This window comes from Lepidochelys kempii, chromosome 1, assembly GCF_965140265.1.
Source record: "Lepidochelys kempii isolate rLepKem1 chromosome 1, rLepKem1.hap2, whole genome shotgun sequence".
NCBI classification, from domain to species: Eukaryota; Metazoa; Chordata; order Testudines; family Cheloniidae; genus Lepidochelys; species Lepidochelys kempii.
The window spans coordinates 122779112-122796382 of NC_133256.1; positions in this window are offsets into that span (position 1 = coordinate 122779112).

The following is a 17271-nucleotide window of genomic DNA, read 5'->3' on the forward strand; positions in this document are numbered from 1 at the left end:
GAGACTGGCAGGTGAACTGCCAAGGGACTGACTTCTTGGCAAGGTCTGCGTGACGCCAGTGAAACAAAATCTGGCACAAATCACCTGTAATAACCAGCTAGATTCAAAAAGGACCACACCTGTTTTTTGTTTCTTGGGGTGGGAGTACTGGTCAATGCCTCTACCTTATCAATGAGGGGGCTGTACCCGCCCATTCCCCACTAGATACCCTCAATCCTTTGTTTCTTGCTTGCCTACCTGGCACTTTCTAGGGCTCACTGTGAGATTGCCCTCTCATAAGGACTGCTGGTCCATGACCAGATTCCAGTGGTGAGTAAACCAGTCTTGGCTGTAGACCATCACATGACCTAGATATGCCGCGTATAGATATGGTGAGAGCATAATACCCAGTCCATCAATCTCCTGAAGGTGGCAGGACTCCATATAACCCAAAGTGCATCATTATGAAATGAAACAAGTCTATCAGGGTAGCAAAAGCTGTTTTTCCTGGGAGTCAGGAGAAGGAGGAATCTGCCATGGTCAGATCTAAAGGCAGTCTGGTAAATCATCCTCCTGGGGCATCGGGTAGGCATCAAAACGACTGATGACATTTACCTGCCTGAAGTCCACACAGAATCAGATGGCCCTCTTAGAATTTGGGAGTAGGACTACTGGACTAAACCAGGGTCTATAGGATTCCTCAATTGCCCCCATCCTTAACGTCTCTTCAAATTCCTGAGCCAGTACCTTCTTCATCCCTTCAGAAATCTGACAGGCTTTCTTCACCAGCTTGGCCCCGGCTCGAAATGGATCAGGTGTGCCACAAGGGAGGTTCACCCTGGTTGTGTGGAGAACACATCCTTGTATGCCCTCAGTAGGGGACCCATTTGACCTTGGAATGCCCTAGTAAGCTGCTCCCCCAGAGGTACATCCCCAGCACGCTTCTAGATCCTCCCTACCATCCTTAGGGTGAATGAAAAGACCCTGCTGTCCCCCTTTCCCCCACGGTTTTAGCAAATTAACATGGTAAATTTGTTTCCTTTTGTCTGGACAATGCATCTCGTACTCCACAGGTCCAAACCACTGCAGCGCTTCCTATGAGCCCTGACACTTAGCTAGGAGTTTGGTCTCCAAGCTGGGACAGGAACACCTGACCCCCCCCCGGCTGAAACTCCCTGGGCCTAACTCCTTTATTGTACTGTTGGGTCAGGGACAGGTTACTTCTAGCAAAGCAGATTATGCACTCCAACTGCTCTCTCATCTGGAGGACACATGGCACCATGTCATTAGTGTGTGTAGGCTGGGCTTCCCAGGATTCCTTAAACAGATCAAGAATACCCTGGGGCTGTCCCCTGGAAAGGAGGTCAAAGGAGGAGAAGCAAGTGGAATCCTCTGACACCTCCCACACTGCAAACAGCACTGTCAGTCAGTCAGGGCACTGTATTCCAAGGTGAGAGTTTGGTCTGGGATTGGGATGCCCCTGTGAGATACCCAAAGTACAATCCATACTAAAGAGTAGCGGTGTCACCCCTCTTCTCTAACCTGGGGTACCCTTTACAGTGCCCTGCTGCTGTAGGCTCCAGTCTGGACTGCTCATAAACAGTCTCCAGCATGTAAGTTACTCCCAGCTGTGTCTGTGTGTATGCTGCAGCTAGCCAGCCACACCGTGGCTCTTACTAGCCTCGGACGATGACCCCAACACACCCCCAGTCCTAGATTTCCCCCTAGAAAATATATGTCCTGTACTTCCCTCTTGTGGACAATACAAGCTGTGATAAAGTTCCTGCTCTACCTTGGTGGGTCTTGCGCTTCCACCGTTCCTAAGTGGGTTCCCCAGTCGGTGGTGTGAATAATCACATCATCCAGGTATGCCGCTGTATAACTGGTATGGGGCCATAGAAGCTTGTCCATAAGACGCTGGAAGGTGGCAGGTGTCCCACGCAATCCAAAAGGAAGAACAGTATATTGAAACAGACCCTCTGGTGTAGAGAATGCCGTCTTTTCTTTCGCATCTTTGGCAAGGGGAATCTGCCAGTATCCCTTTGTTAAATCAAGGGTGGTCAAAAATCGGGCATTGCCCAGATTTCCAGCACAAGTCCAGGTTTTCTCACCCCCACCCCTTTTCCCACACAAACAGAGTGAGTTTGTGTGTGTGTGGGAAAAGTGGGGGGGGGGTGAGAAAACCTGGACTTGTGCTGGAAATGGCCCACCTTGATTATCATACACATTGTAAGGAGAGTGATCACTTTAGATAAGCTATTACCAGCAGGAGAGTGGGGTGGGAGGAGGTATTTTTTCATGCTTTTTGTGTGTATATAATAAGATCTTCTACACTTTCCACAGTATGCATCCGATGAAGTGAGCTGTAGCTCACGAAAGCTTATGCTCAAATAAATTGGTTAGTCTCTAAGGTGCCACAAGTACTCCTTTTCTTTTTGCGAATACAGACTAGCATGGCTGTTACTCTGAAACCTGATTCTTGTTTCCAGTGTCCTGGCTGCCACACCTTGTAGGTTACTTCCCCCACGGGTTCAACTACCTCATAGGACCCCTGCCATTGGGCCAAAAGCTTGCTTTCTGCCATGGGTACCAACACCATCATCCAATCCCCTGATTGGAATGTCGGACTTTTGCCTGGGGATTGTAATGGGTTCGCTGGGCCTCCTGCGCCTTTTCCAAATGTTCCCGTACAATAGGGGTGATCTGGGCTATCCGTTCTCGCATCTGCAACACATGGTCAATTATATTTCTCCCCTCATTGGGTTCCTCTTCCCAGATTTCTTTTTCAATATCTAGTATGCCACGGGGGTGGCGTCCATGTAATAATTCAAAGGGGGAAAACCAGTTGAGGCCTGAGGTACCTCCCGGATTGCAAACATAAGGTAGGGTAGTCGGGTGTCCCAATCCTTCCCATCTCGACTTACCACTTTCCTTATCATTGTCTTGAGCGTCCGGTTAAACCTTTCTACCAGCCCATCGGTCTGCGGATGATAGACTGAAGTTCTCAGGGTATGTATATGGAGCAGCGTACAGAGGTCCTTCATTAGCTTCGACATAAATGGGGTACCTTGGTCTGTTAATATTTCCCTTGGTAGCCCCAATCGGGCAAAGATCCCCACCAACTCTTTAGCTATCGTTTTAGAGGCCGTGTTCCACGGGGGACGGCTTCTGGGTAGCGAGTAGCATAATCCTGAACAACAAGTATATATTGGTGGCCCCGGGCTGTCTTATCCAGGGGTCCCACTAGATCCATGGCTATTCGCTCGAAGAGGACCTCTATGATGAGAAGGGGAACTAAAGGTGCCCTCAAGTGGGGACGGAGACTGTGCAGCTGACACTCCGGGCAGGACGCACAGTACCTCCGCACTTCTTCATATACTCCGGGCCAGAAGAATTGTCGCAGGACCCATGCCAGGGTCTTCTCTACCCACAAATGCCTCCCAAAAAGATGACTATGGGCCAGACTTAATACAGCATTCTGGTGTTTTTGAGGTACTAGGATCTGCTGTACTTTCTGCCCCTGGACTGGTGCAACCCGGTATAAGAGATTCTTCTTCATTATGAAGTAGGGTCCTGGTCCCTGGGTTTTCCCTTCCACGGGGACCCCATCTATTTCGGCCACCTCCTTCCTAATTTTGTCGTACCTTCGGTCTTCAGCCTGGTCCCACCCAAAATTTCCTCTCCCGGGGCTAATCTGCCTGAGATCTAGGGGGCCAGTCTCTGTTGCCTCTACTGGTTCAGAGGCATTAGGGTGTGGGTCAGACTTGGGTGCTTCTCCCTCCTGGGTGGCCTCCTTTTCAGCTGCTTGGGTCTGCCTACCTACGAGAGCGACCCTCTGGCTTTGGGCCAGTATTCGGGTTCCCAAGGCCTTAGCTGCCCTTCTTTCCCTTTTCATCTTTCTAAGCTGTCTGGGAGCGGAGAACAAATCTGGGGATATTTCAGAGAAGGTTGGGGGTTGACAGTCTACTGTGGATGCCTCACTACTCTCAGGGCTTCCCCCTTTCTCCAATTCCCCTACCAGGAGTAAGTCTTCAAACCCTGGGAGTCCCTCCCTATGAGCACTGGGTATGGGAGTTTAGGGACTACACCTGCTGCTACCGTAGTAGTGTTCCCCTGAATCTCGATTTTTACTGGGATGGTTGGGTAATAACCAACTGTCCCATGGACGCATGTTATCCCCATATGCTTAGCCCACAGCAGCTGACTACGCTTCATGAGCTTCCCCGAGACAAGCGTGATAGCACTCCCCGAATCAACCAGTGCTGTGGTGTCTACCCCATTTAGCTTCACTGGTCTAGTGTACATATGTGGGGTTAGTGAGACCCCCACAAGGTTGATTAAGGAGCATGGGTCTGCCCAGTTCCCCAGGTTACACTGCATAGGCTCCTCGGCATTGGGACAGTGTGCAGCTAGGTGTCCCCACTCCACGCAGGCGTAACATCTGTGTGGAGCCCTAGGCATTCCCCGGTCTCTTGGTTTGGGTAGTCTAACATCGTGATCCTCTTCCCCCTCAGTGCTCCGACTCTTTGTGGCTTCTGGTGGTCTTTCAGCCCCTCTCTTTTTCCACCTGGGTTCTCCTGGTGGCCCAGTCACCCGAGCTCTAGGGCTTGGTGCTGATAGTTTAAGCCGGGGTGCTTCTTCCTTAACTGGTCGAATCAGCTCCCTCACCGTCCTTCGCCTTTCTACCAGCGCGACAACCTCGTTTTAGGTGGAGGGTTCGTTCTGGCTTACCCAGGTGCGAAGGTCTGGCGGTAGTCCTTTCATGTACCGATGACCAGAACTTCTAGTATCGACTCTGGGACTCAGTTCATAACCACTTTCGTGTGAGATAGATGAGGTCATATAATTGGGACCGTGAGGTTTTGTTTTCCTGGTACCTCCACTCATGATATCGCTGGGCCCGCACTGCGATCATTACGCCAGATCTGGCCAGGATCTCTGCTTTCAGCTGGGGGTAGTCTGCCGCAGCCTCTTCAGGCAAATCATAGGAGGCCTTCTGGGCCTCCCCACACAGGAATGGAGCTAGGATGCCAGACCACTGTTCTGGGGGCCAAGCCCCCCACAGGGCTGTCCTCTCAAAGGCCAGGAGGTATGCCTCTACATCATCCTCCCACGTCATTTTCTGCAGCCAATTGCTGACCCGCATGATCTGCGTCCCAGCATTCATGGCCGCGGTTCAGCTCTGTAAGGGCCTTTACCTGATTTACCAGTTCCCGCAACATAGTCCGAACTTGAGCAGCCTGGTCCATCAGCAGGCGATTAGTCTCCTGTTGCAGCCGCACTGCCTCCTGTTGGGCGGCTGCCTGGACATGAGTAGCCTCCTGCTGGGCAGCCGTGGCTTGTATCAGTGCCTGCACTACCTCCTCCATTGTGGTGAAAAAAATAAAAATAGACGCTCTTCCCCCTTTTTTTTTTTCCTTCCAAACACCCTTCTTCTTCCACCGCGCTGTGGACACCAGATCCCACTGCCGGCACCAGTTGTGACAAAGTTCCTGTTCTACCTTGCGCTTATTGGCGGATTTGCTCACCTTGGCGCTTCATGGCAGACCTCAGCTTGGCCGTTTTTCTGAACCCACAGTCCAGGTCGACTCCTCCTGTGTCTGACCAGGAGTTGGGAGGATTTGGGGGGAACCCGGGCCCGCCCTCTACTCCGGGTTCCAGCCCAGGGCCCTGTGGAATGCAGCTGTCTAGAGTGCCTCCTGGAACAACTGTGCGACAGCTACAACTCCCTGGGCTACTTCCCATGGCCTCCTCCCAACACCTTCTTTATCCTCACCATAGGACCTTCCTCCTGGTGTCTGATAATGCTTGTACACCTCAGTCCTCCAACAGTCCGCGTTCTCACTCTCAGCTCCTAGTGCCTCTTGCTCCTAGCTCCTCACACGCACACCACAAACTGAAGTGAGCTCCTTTTTTTAAAACCCAGGTGCCCTGATTAGCCTGCCTTAATTGATTCTAGCAGCTTCTTGATTGGCTGCAGGTGTTCTAATCAGCCTGTCTTAATTGTTTCCAGAAGGTTCCTGATTGTTCTGGAACCTTCCCTGTTACCTTACCCAGGGAAAAGGGACCTACTGAGCCTGGGGCTAATATATCCGCCTTCTATTACTCTCCTATAGACATCTGGCCCGACCCTGTCACAAAGCTTATACTAGTCTGTGTTTTTATTAATAGAAATGGTATGCACACATCTTGTTACCCCAAATGGAATTGACCAAACACTTCAATTTAAACACACTGGATTATATAAAACAGTAAAACAAGTTTATTAGCTACAAAGAGGGATTTTAAGAGAGTACAAGTAGTGAGGCATAAAACTCAGAAATGGTTACAAGAAAAATAAGGATAAAATGCAACTAGTGCCTAACTTAACAAACTATGTTAAATTCAAAGCAAAGTTTTTCTCACCACATGCTCTCAACAGTCTTACTGGCCAAACTTCTTAGGCCAAGACCCCTTCTTCGGGTCAATGGCTGCTTCCTTTGTCCCTTCTCATGCATTGAATTGGTGGACAGAGGGAGATAGAGAAGAGAGTGCTTTGGGACGTCTGTCCATTCTTTTTATTGTCCTGTCCCCCCTTTGAGAAGCATTTCCAGCTTGGAGCAAGACAAGAGGCAGTCTATGCGGAAAGGAACTCCATGCTATTTCTTTGCTAAGATGTAGATATTTTGCCCCTTTCCTGCCAAAGAATGGTCCATCAGCCTTGTTTACAACTGTCTGAGGGGTCAGCTTGCTCTTTGTCTCTGAGGAACTGGTTTGGCCACTCCCCAGACTTCTCTTAAAACGTATTTTTAGTCATGTTCTCAGCTTATGTTTATAAGGTCACATATAACGCTGCTATGTACATTTTCCCATGATATTAATGGTCAGCAAATTATGAGGTTTTTAAATGACATTTCACAAGGCATACTTTGCACAAAGATTATTGGACTATTGGGTAGCATGTGGACACAGCGGTACATTTTGGCACAGCCCCTTTCAACTCCAGGGTGTCTGGGCTGCTGAGAGGTTCCCTTGCCAAAATCCAACCCCTGAGAAGGCCTTCCCTCAGACTCCATGGTGCTGTCACTGACACAGGCCCAAACAGACCAAGGGTCGTGGTTGAGTCTCCATCATTGACCATTTTAAAATAAAGACTGGCAGTTTTTCTAAGAGATCTGCTCCAGGAATTATTTAGGGAACGTTCTATGGCCTGTGTTATACAGGAGGTCAGACTGCATGGTCCCTTCTGGTCTTTGAATCTACTAAATCTTCCCAGGTCGCGAACCAGGAGGGCCAATTCCAGGTGGGAGCTGCAGATTGCCTATCCTGGTCAGTGATACTGGGGCAAGACTAGAAATATTTTCCAGTGCTCTTGGGAGGAGAATCCATTCCCTCAACCCTGAACCCTCAGAGGGGCAAAAAGGGAGCCCACTTGGAAGATGCCTGGAATCTATTCCCCACTGACCAGTCATATATTTTTGCGATTCCCAGCAAGTTCTGAAACTCATGAAGCCAGTGACTGAGGTCAGTGGTTCTCACATGAGTACAGGCTTCAGGATCTGGCTATAAGTGTGGTGGTATATTTACAGGGAGCTCTGAATTTTTAGGGGCAATTAAGTAGTTGAGCTGAGAAATACATTACTGTCCTACTCTGATTCCAAAGGACTAATTATACATAAAAACGTTATAAGCAAAATAATAAAACATGGGTGTGCCATCATCGTGTCTTCTGTTCATATCCAGGGAACTAGAAAAACTTGTCCTTCAACTTGTCATGCTTGGCCTTATTGTAGCTCCTCACGTGTGCCAGTATAAAAGCATAGCACGTGTGCTGACGTGTTCATTTAAATCAGTATTATTATTGCCTATGTTTTGAATTGTCAGTTGCTTGTATATTATTTATGTTTAGTTTTGCCAATTAAAACTTTATAATAAATATTGCCAAGGCACTTTGCATTTTGAATAGATGCAGATGTATGAACAAATTATCTTTCCCCGGTATAACTCAAAAGTCAGGAAAAAAGTGATTGGGTTTTCCCAGAATAGAAAATGAAATCATTCTATCATGTGTATATTAATCATCATCTAGGATTCAATTTGTTTATAAACAATACACATTGTTATCAGAATGTGGTGAAATCTGTCTGGTAAGGAAATCTTCCAGCTACTACAGGAAAAGGATGGAATGCTCAGAAACTCCTTTGTATTGTACAGATCAGTCCAATTTAAAGGCAAGTGTCTGGGAAAGTTAATTTGCTGGAGAGAATAAATATGATAGAATCGGGTGGTGTCTGTTGAACCCATACAGATTTGTGTGTGGACTAGCGTGTAAACCCATTGTACAGGAACAGAACAGGGATATGGATATGAAGTTAAGAGAGAGCATGTGAGAAAAAGTGGAGGAGGAAATCTGTAAAATCTTGTGGTTCACTAGATTTAACATGCATATTTCTTATATGCATTGTTTAATTTTAATATATGTGCAAATTCTTAAGTCATTAGAGCTATGCTAAAAAGTTTTATTTAGTGTGCAAAATGCTGACAACGAGTAGTTTTTTGTAAGACCTCTTCCTAATAACACACACAACCAGAATTGGGCACATAGTGTTTGCGTTGAAAGAGCAGTGGTATCATTTTTATGACTGTTGCATACCCAGTAAATCAGCTCAAGATAGTACATGTAGGAGACAGAGCATGAGTCAGTCAGACTTCTGTAAAGGTTGATTTTTGTCCCTTAGCCCATCTCCCAGGCACTTGGGCTGAGTTCAAGCTGGGGTACAAGAGTCTGCTCCTAGCTATGACCCCAGTGATGCTGGAACAGTTTTTATAGTGGGGGTTCTGATGGCAGAAACCATGTATTTGGGTTGTTATTACAACTTCAAGCCAGTACCCCTTGTTCCAGCACCTCTGTATGACCCCCATGGTATATTGAACAACTGCCGCTTCTCTTAGTGGGCTTTTCCCCATAGTACTTGAATAACGGGAGAATTGTTGATGGCTTATTTAACAGATTTTGTTCAGTGCAGGAGACACTATGCCACATGTAGGCATCAGTACGGTCAAAATAAAAGCCAGCCTGAAACTTCAACCAAAACTTGAAATGAACCTGTTTTAGGGCTTAAAAATGCCAACTGTATTTTTTTAATCCCACAGCTGGAAGCAGTAATGCTAGAAATAGCATGAGAGTTCCTGTGTACTTGTTCGATTTTCTGCCCAGCTTTGCATACCCATAAAATTTCAATAAGTATTAGGGATGTGAAAAATCCATTATTTCTGGATTATTCTGGATACCAATTACAGTTCTTTCCTGTCACCCAATGAATACTAATTGGGAAAATCAATGACATCTATGTCAAGAACAGCATAAAGATTGACTGGTTCTAAGTAATAATGATTCCAACATACAATGTAACATATACAGCAGCCTATAAGTGGTTATATATTGTCAACTACTACTGGATGTCAGTGTAGCAAGTGATTGTAGTATTTTATTGGGGTAGTTTTACAACAGCCAGATTGCCAACTCCAAAGGTTCAAAAATCATGAGCCAAACCCCAAAAGTCATGACATTCTTTTAAAAAGATTATAGTGTGTGTTTGGTCTGTCATTTCATTTTTGAACTCCCTCTGTCCATCCCCAGTGTGTGTGTGTGAGACAGTTAGTGTTGCAATCGCTCCTAAAAGTAGTAAAAAGATTATGGCCTTGCTGCCAGAGTTCTTATCTCCACATCTGCCCATCCCCTAACCCCATCAATTCTGCCCCCCACCTCCTATCAATTCTTCCTTGCCCCCCAACTTCCTATTATTCTGCCCCGCCTCTGCCTCACCTTGGCTCCTCCTGGGGTTCTTCAGCCTCTCTCCCAGGCCCAGCAGGACAGCACAGAGGAATCCCCTCTTCACCTTCCAGGCTGAGGGGACAGCTCCAGGGGCTCTTCACCTCCTTCTGCCCCATCCCAGGCCATGTGCTGAAGAGAGGGAAGGGGAGGAGCAGAGGAACTGTCCCCATTGCTCACAGGAGGGGAGAGGGGAAGGTGGGAGCAGAGACACCCTGAGCTGGTGGGCTCTTTAGCTCCCTCTAGGGTTGCCAAGCCTTCAGGATTGTCCTGGAGTCTCCAGAAATTAAAGATGAATCTTTAATGAAAGGTTATGTCATAGGATGAAACCTCCAGGAATATGTCCAACCAGAAATGGCAACCCTAGCTTCCTCCTCCACCAACCCTTCTGTGAGAGAGCATGATGACCCCGCATGTTCACAGACAGAATGGGGTCTGTACTGCAGCAGGGTGCCAGGACGGTAGGAGAAGGCTAAGGAGAAAAGCAGCAAGGAACAGGAGTGCAGACCGTGGCTGCTGATTAAAGGGTCCCCGAGCTGGAACTCGGAGTACAGGGTGGGCCCTGGTTCCACTACCAGACTGGGGATGTGGCACAGGCCAGGCAGAGGACAGTGGACTGCCTGGGGCAATTTGTCCTGGAAAGATTTTGATACCCCAGCAGGGGAAACCATATAGTGACCTGGCCAGAGGGCTAAGTCACAAAGAGGAGACTGCAGTTCCTGGAGTGAGAGGGGGGCTGTAGGGTGAGAGGATGATGGGAAAGACATGGCTGGGGGTGGGGAGGCAAAGCATCTGGCAGAACTAATCCCAGGATGGCCAGAAGAGGGTGCCACTAGCAGCGAGGGGACCCCGTGACACACAGCTACTTCATATCTTGGCCACGAGGGCCTAGAGAAGCTCCCATTTTCCACCAATTGCACTGTAGCATGGAATCAAATATTGCTCACAGCATTGCCATAGTGGCTCGCTGCTTCTGGTGAGCCACAACAAAGAATTAAAGCAGTAAAAACTCTCTCACTATGTTAAGCTCTCCATGTAACAAGCTGTACAGAAGACATTTGCAGTGCACCACAAGTAGGTTGGTCCTACTAGTCCTAGGAACAATGTTGCATATTCCTGAGTGCCATCAATGGCACCTTAACTATTTTCAGAGCTCTCTTTTATGGAGCACTCCTTTGGCAACAGATGTCTCATCTCCCAGTGGATCTCTCTGGGATGACTGGCCCTTTGAGCACTAGCTTCTGGCCAGCCTCCTCTTTGTGATCTTCACAGGAGAACTTGGAGATTACCCTTTCACCAGACCTCTATCTCAGGAGGAGGAGAGGATCTTCTTGTCACAGTTCAAGGTACCCACTCTAGACTTCCAGTTCCCCAGCTGTTTCCTCTCTTGGAGGGAGACCCTCATCTTTCCTCCTTCTGCCAGAGAAATTTCCAGGCTGAACGGTTCCCTGTCTTTACTGTGTTATTCCTAGAAAAAGAGTCTGCCTAGCCACGCCTGCTTCACTTCTCTCCTCGCCTCAGAGACAGTACATAGTGTAATTGCCACAGGTATACATTACCACACAAGCTCTTTCTAAGGAAGCACATTTCATTCTTAAGGTAAAAGCATTACAGAGAAAACATATTAAAAACAATACAAGAACCTACATGCATGCTAATAAGCTTACCAGTGATCACTCCAACTGCAGCATGTGCTTTGGCAGGAACAGTCTTTCAGCTTTCACCCGGGGGTTTTCCTTTGGTTTCTAATTCGTCACTTTTCTCAGAACAAAAATCCAGTCTTATGAGCTACACTGCTTCCAACCCTTCCCTAAGGTTTGGGGCCTCTGTGGACCAGAGGTCCCGTCTGTTTGCTGGATCAGGAAGAAAGCCCTGAGCCCACTTAAATTCAAGCTATGTAACTAAAAGTCCTTCCTTTGTCTGTTGTCCCTGAGGGCAGGGTGGGGGTTGGAATCTCAGGAGGAGTAACAACCTGAGTGAATATGCCTAAACACCTCCTGCTGTTTTTAGTTCCTGGAGGCCCCCCTTAAAATTAGATACAATCCCTGGCCCATAAGGATACATACATCATTCATTTACTACAATGGACTCCAAAGATATTGAACTTAATTCAATCGGGTTCATCCAGGATATTGCTGGAAATTGTCATAATTGTCACATTTCTCCCCCAGGCTGGCTGTCTCTGGGGTAAGCTGTCCTTTTAAGAATAAAGCCTGCAGGAACAGGTGCTCTGCTTTGGATGCTTTGATTGCAAAGCTGATGCTGCCATTTTAATGCATGGTGCTGGTTTTCCTTTGCTTCTCCTGAGACAGCCAGTGTGATTACTAGGCACATTCCCACACAGCTCTGAAGCCCTGGACCAGCTTGGAGTGAGTACCACCTCCATACTACAAGTCACATTTCCTTGGCAAAGGCTTTATGGAAACCACTGGACTCAGAGGATCATGTGATGGATTTTTTGTGTTCCAAGCTCCTCATCCAGCTACAGGATTGAAATGGTGAAGTGGCAGGGATGTGGCTCTGGGAGACAATAATCCCTTATCCCATTTTGTGCTTTGCTCCCTGCACACACTCTAAAGCCACAGGAGTCAGAGGCCACTCAGGGAGCACTTGTATGTGTTCCCTTTATATGCCTCTGAGTTTTTACTCCCTCTCTTGAAGGGCTGATATTGCCCTTTAAAGAATGGGTGCCTCTACTGACCCTTTCTTGGTGTAGGTCCTTCCTGCTATCTTGCTAACTCTCGATCTCACGGGGAACTCCAGTGGAGCTCTTTGAGTTGAACATGCCCCTCTGTGATACTTTTTCAACCTCCTCATGACTTTGAGTGGATCTTGGGGGATACTTTCTTTCCTCTGATTAGCCCTTTATCCTGAGAGATGGAAAGGATGTTCTCTCATGCTGGGTTTCTCTGAGGGATAACCTACTATCCTAGACTCAGCACATCCTGGATTCAGGACAGGACATGGGATGAAAATGGCTTTACTGGTGCTGATGGATGATGATCTGCTGTGAATGGATAGAGGGCAGATATTCATTCTCATCCTCCTGGACCTCTGCAGCATTCAATGTTGTTGAGTATGAGATACTGCTGTCCCACCTGGGAGAGTGGCAGAGGTCCAGGGGACTATGCCAGAATGGTTTAAGTCCTTCCTGGAAGGACACATTCAATGACTAGTGATAGGAAACTGTACCACCCACCCCTAAAGCCCTCATTTGTGGAGTTCCACAAGGATCAATTCTCTCTCCAGTCCTATTTAACTTCTACAAGCAGGCGAACTGGTCAGATGATTTACAGGGAGCAATATTCAGATGATACACAGATTTACCTGACCATCACCACGTATGTCCACACCGCTACCACCAGCATGACCCAGTGCTTGCATGAGATCAGCTCTTGGATGAAGAACAGCTGGGTGAAAGTGAGCCCAATGAAGACAGAGATACATCTGGTGGGTAGAGGAAAGTACTTTGAAGAGCTTGCAGCTGTTGCTTGAAGATACACCCTCACAATTGGTCAATTCACTCCAGAGTTTAGGAATGTTCCTGGGTTCCTCACTGATGCTAAGCTCTCACATAGTAACATGCAGAAGTAATGCTTTCTACCCTTTCCGTTTGGCTAGGAAACTCCGTCCCAAACAATGACCTTACCTTGATTATTCACACCTTTTGGCTGGACTACGGCAATGCAATATACCTGGGCGTGAAGCCACCGGTCTTTAGGGAACTCCATCTAGTACAGAATGCAGTAGTGCTTCTCCACAGCAACACAGACTACTGCAAGAACTTCAGTCCTGTCCTTCATTCTCTACACTGGCTTCCCTGAGAATATTGAGTCAAGGCAGTTTTTATCTTCAAGACACTCAAAGGCCTGGGTCCAAGGTATTTAAACAATCGCCTAAAGCTCCAGATAGAGACCATGGTCAACAGCACCGCTCCTCAGGCGGAATGGCGCTTTCTACCATAAGAATGAAGCGTGTCTGTGCATGAGGCAGAGCTTTCTCAGAGGCTGTAGAAAGAACTCCCACAGGAAGTAAGGACTATTACAGACCTCCCCACCTTCTCCTCAAGTGTGAGGCACACTTTTTCAACCTTGCCTTCCCTATCAAACCCAGAACCGTGTGTTCATTAAAGAAGAAAACAAACCTACAACCCAAACCCTACCAAACCACAACACTATGCTGCACATACAATTCTTCCCCTGGGATTAGAGAGAGAGAACAGCCCACTTGTGACAGTTGTTAGTCATGTTGCTTAAGGCACTACTTGAAGGTGTTTAGATACTAAAGTGAGGAGGGCAGTATAAAAACCAGTATAGGCTAGAACAGAGCTGCTGTGTAAGAAGGGAGAGTCCCACTTCACTCTGACTGCAGAGCTCCTCAGCAAGCTACAAAGCTCTGGAAAACAAAAGGTCAAGTTGATGCTACTCCCTTAGGCCTAGTGATTACTTTATCTTAGGAGTGAGTGACCTGCCCTCCTCCTCCCCCTCTTTGGTTCTCTCCTCTAAGGGCTTGTCTACACTTGAAACACTACAGTGGCACAGCTGCAGCACTTCAGTGTAGACTGTAACAAGAAGGGTTCTCCCGTCAGTGTAGTTAAGCCACCTACCTGGGAGACAGTAGCTAGGTCAACAGAGGACTTATTCTATCAACCTAGTGCTATGTACACTGGGGATTAGGATGGTTTAACAATGTCACTCAGGGGTGTGGATTTTTCATATCCCTGAGCGACGTTGCTGGGTCGACTTAACTTTTGAGTGTAGACCTGGCCCAAGTCCATCAGCTCTAGTACAGTGCCTCAGTGCACAGAATACTTTAATTACCAGAACTAGGCCAAGTCAAATGTTAACTATCAAAGTCAATTTATTTGCTTATATGATGTAGCAACAGTAACTGCCGTCAACGGATATTGACCCCTGCCAATGGATGTTGACCCCTGCCATCTCCAGCTCTCTTTTACCAAGTCTGGCTACTTGAAAGAACATTGTCCCAATAATGACACAGAGAAGTAACCCTATGTCAAGGTTCCTTCCCCACTCTGAACTCTAGGGTACAGATGTGGGGACCTGCATGAAAACCCCCTAAGCTTATTTTTACCAGCTTAGGTTAAAACCTTCCCAAGGTACAAACTATTTTACCTTTTGCCCTTGGACTTTATTGCTGCCACCACCAAGCGTCTAACAAATATATAACAGGGAAAGAGCCCGCTTGGAAACGTCTTTCTCCCCAAAATCCCAAACCCTACACCCCCTTTCCTGGGGAAGGCTTGATAAAAATCCTCACCAATTTGCATAGGTGAACACAGACCCAAACCCTTGGATTTTAAGAACAAATGAAAAAGCAATCAGGTTCTTAAAAGAAGAATTTTAATTGAAGAAAAAAAGTAAAAGAATCACCTCTTTAAAATCAGGATGGTTAATACCTTACAGGGTAATCAGATTCAAAACATAGAAAATCCCTCTAGGCAAAACCTTAAGATACAAAAAGACACAAAAACAGGAATATCCATTCCCTTCAGCGCAACTTATTTTATCAGCCATTTAAAGAAAACAGAATCTAACACATCTCTAGCTAGATTACTTACTAAGTTCTAAGACTCCATTCCTGTTCTGTCCCCGGCAAAAGCCTCACCCAGACACTTTGAAAGTGTCTTGAAAGTGACTTTGAAAGTGTCTTGTCTCCTCATTGGTCATTTTGGTCAGGTGCCAGCGAGGTTATCCTAGCTTCTTAACCCTTTACAGGTGAAAGGATTTTTCCTCTGGCCAGGAGGAATTTTAAAGGTGTTTACCCTTCCCTTTATATTTATGACAGCGTGTTTGCGTAATTGTCTCCCCTGCAGTTGCTGGAGGGCTCTGGTCATCGATCTGTTTTCTAATACTGGAATGGGTAGGGCACCAGCTGTACCGACCGCTCAGAGGCAAGCGTGAAAGGACCTTCAACTGCTGGGCGCAATGAGCTCTAGCACCGATGGGTCCCAAAAACCTGTCCAAGAACTACCTCCAAATACCCTCTCCCTTTGGCCCCCAAATACCCTTCCCCTTTGGCCCCTCTCCCTAAGAGCCAGAGGCAGCTGCCGGGGGGTGAGGTGGGGAGTCCTGAAGGTGCTTACCTGGGGCAGCTCCCAGGAAGCATCCGGCAGCTCCCTCTGGCTCCTAGGGGTGGGAGAGCGTAGCTGCGGGGGAGCAGGAGGAGCGACCGCTCCCCCACTGATCACATCAAAAGTGGCACCTTAGGCGCTGACTCCCTGGGTGCTCCAGGGCTGAGAAGCAGACCGTGGCTTCACACTCAGGCCGAGGGTGGTGGAGGTGAGCTGGGGCAGGGGCGGTTCCCCTGCACACACCCCCGGGTTACCTCCGCCTCCCTGGGCCTGAGCGGGAAGCTGCCGCTTGCTTCTCAGCCTGGCCCGGCTTCCCGCGCGAACAGCTGATTTGCGAGTAGCCCGGGGGTGGGGGGGGGGCGGAGAAGCAGAGCGGGGCAGCACGTTCAGGAGAAGAGGCAGAGGCAGAGCGGAGGTGAGGTGAGCTGGGGCCGGGGCTGGGGTGGGGAGCTGCCGGTGGGTGCTCTGCATCCACCAAATTTTCCCCTTGGGTGCTCCAGGGCTGGACACCCGTGGAGTCGGCACCTAAGGCGCCACTTTTGGCCTGTTAAATTTAGAAGCCCTTTTAGAACCGGTTGTCCCTCGCGGAACAACCGGTTCTAACAGGGCTTCTAAATTTAACAACCGGTTCTAATGAACCGGTGCAAACCAGCTCCAGCTCACCACTGCTCTCACCCATCTTTCTGCATTTTCTGTTTCTACTTTCCTTTCCCAAAATAAGCAAACAGAAAATAACAAACTGGTAACCTTCACTTTGACTGTTTTCAGCCACCACATTTAAAGTCTCACTTAAAATCTCTACACCACAATATGAAGTGCAAATCTCACTCAGATCAACAAGCTGTGCATTTCACTCTGCTCGCTGTGCCACAGTGATGGGGTGTGATGTTATTAATATGAACTGTGACCATACAGATGATTGTTGCAACCAAGGTCATATAGTGGCACCAAATCTTGTACAAAGGAGATCAGGTAAGGTGCCTATGAAAAGGTTATGATTTGCTGGTTATAATTATGCTGTTTGTATGTGTGTATCATTTTTGTATTTGAAGTTACGAATATTGGCTATGTACTTGTATCTTGGCATGTAGCCATTAATGCCATAAGGTGGTGTGCCTCAGTTTCCCCGTCTACACAGCAGACCAGGTGTCTTATGGTTTCTCTGTTATGACAAGCTTCAAGCCTGTTTACAGGTATTAGCTGAGAAGCAGCATTACCATAGGGCTTCTTAACACAGAATATGCTCTTATTTGCCACTCCTAGCATGTCCAAAGTGTGGGCGAAGAGCTGTTCGGCGGCGGGGGAGGGGAGGAACGTGGCATGCTCGGGGGAAGAGGCGGGGGAGGGAGGAGCTTGGCTGCCAGTGGAGCCTGCCCTGCTGCAGCAG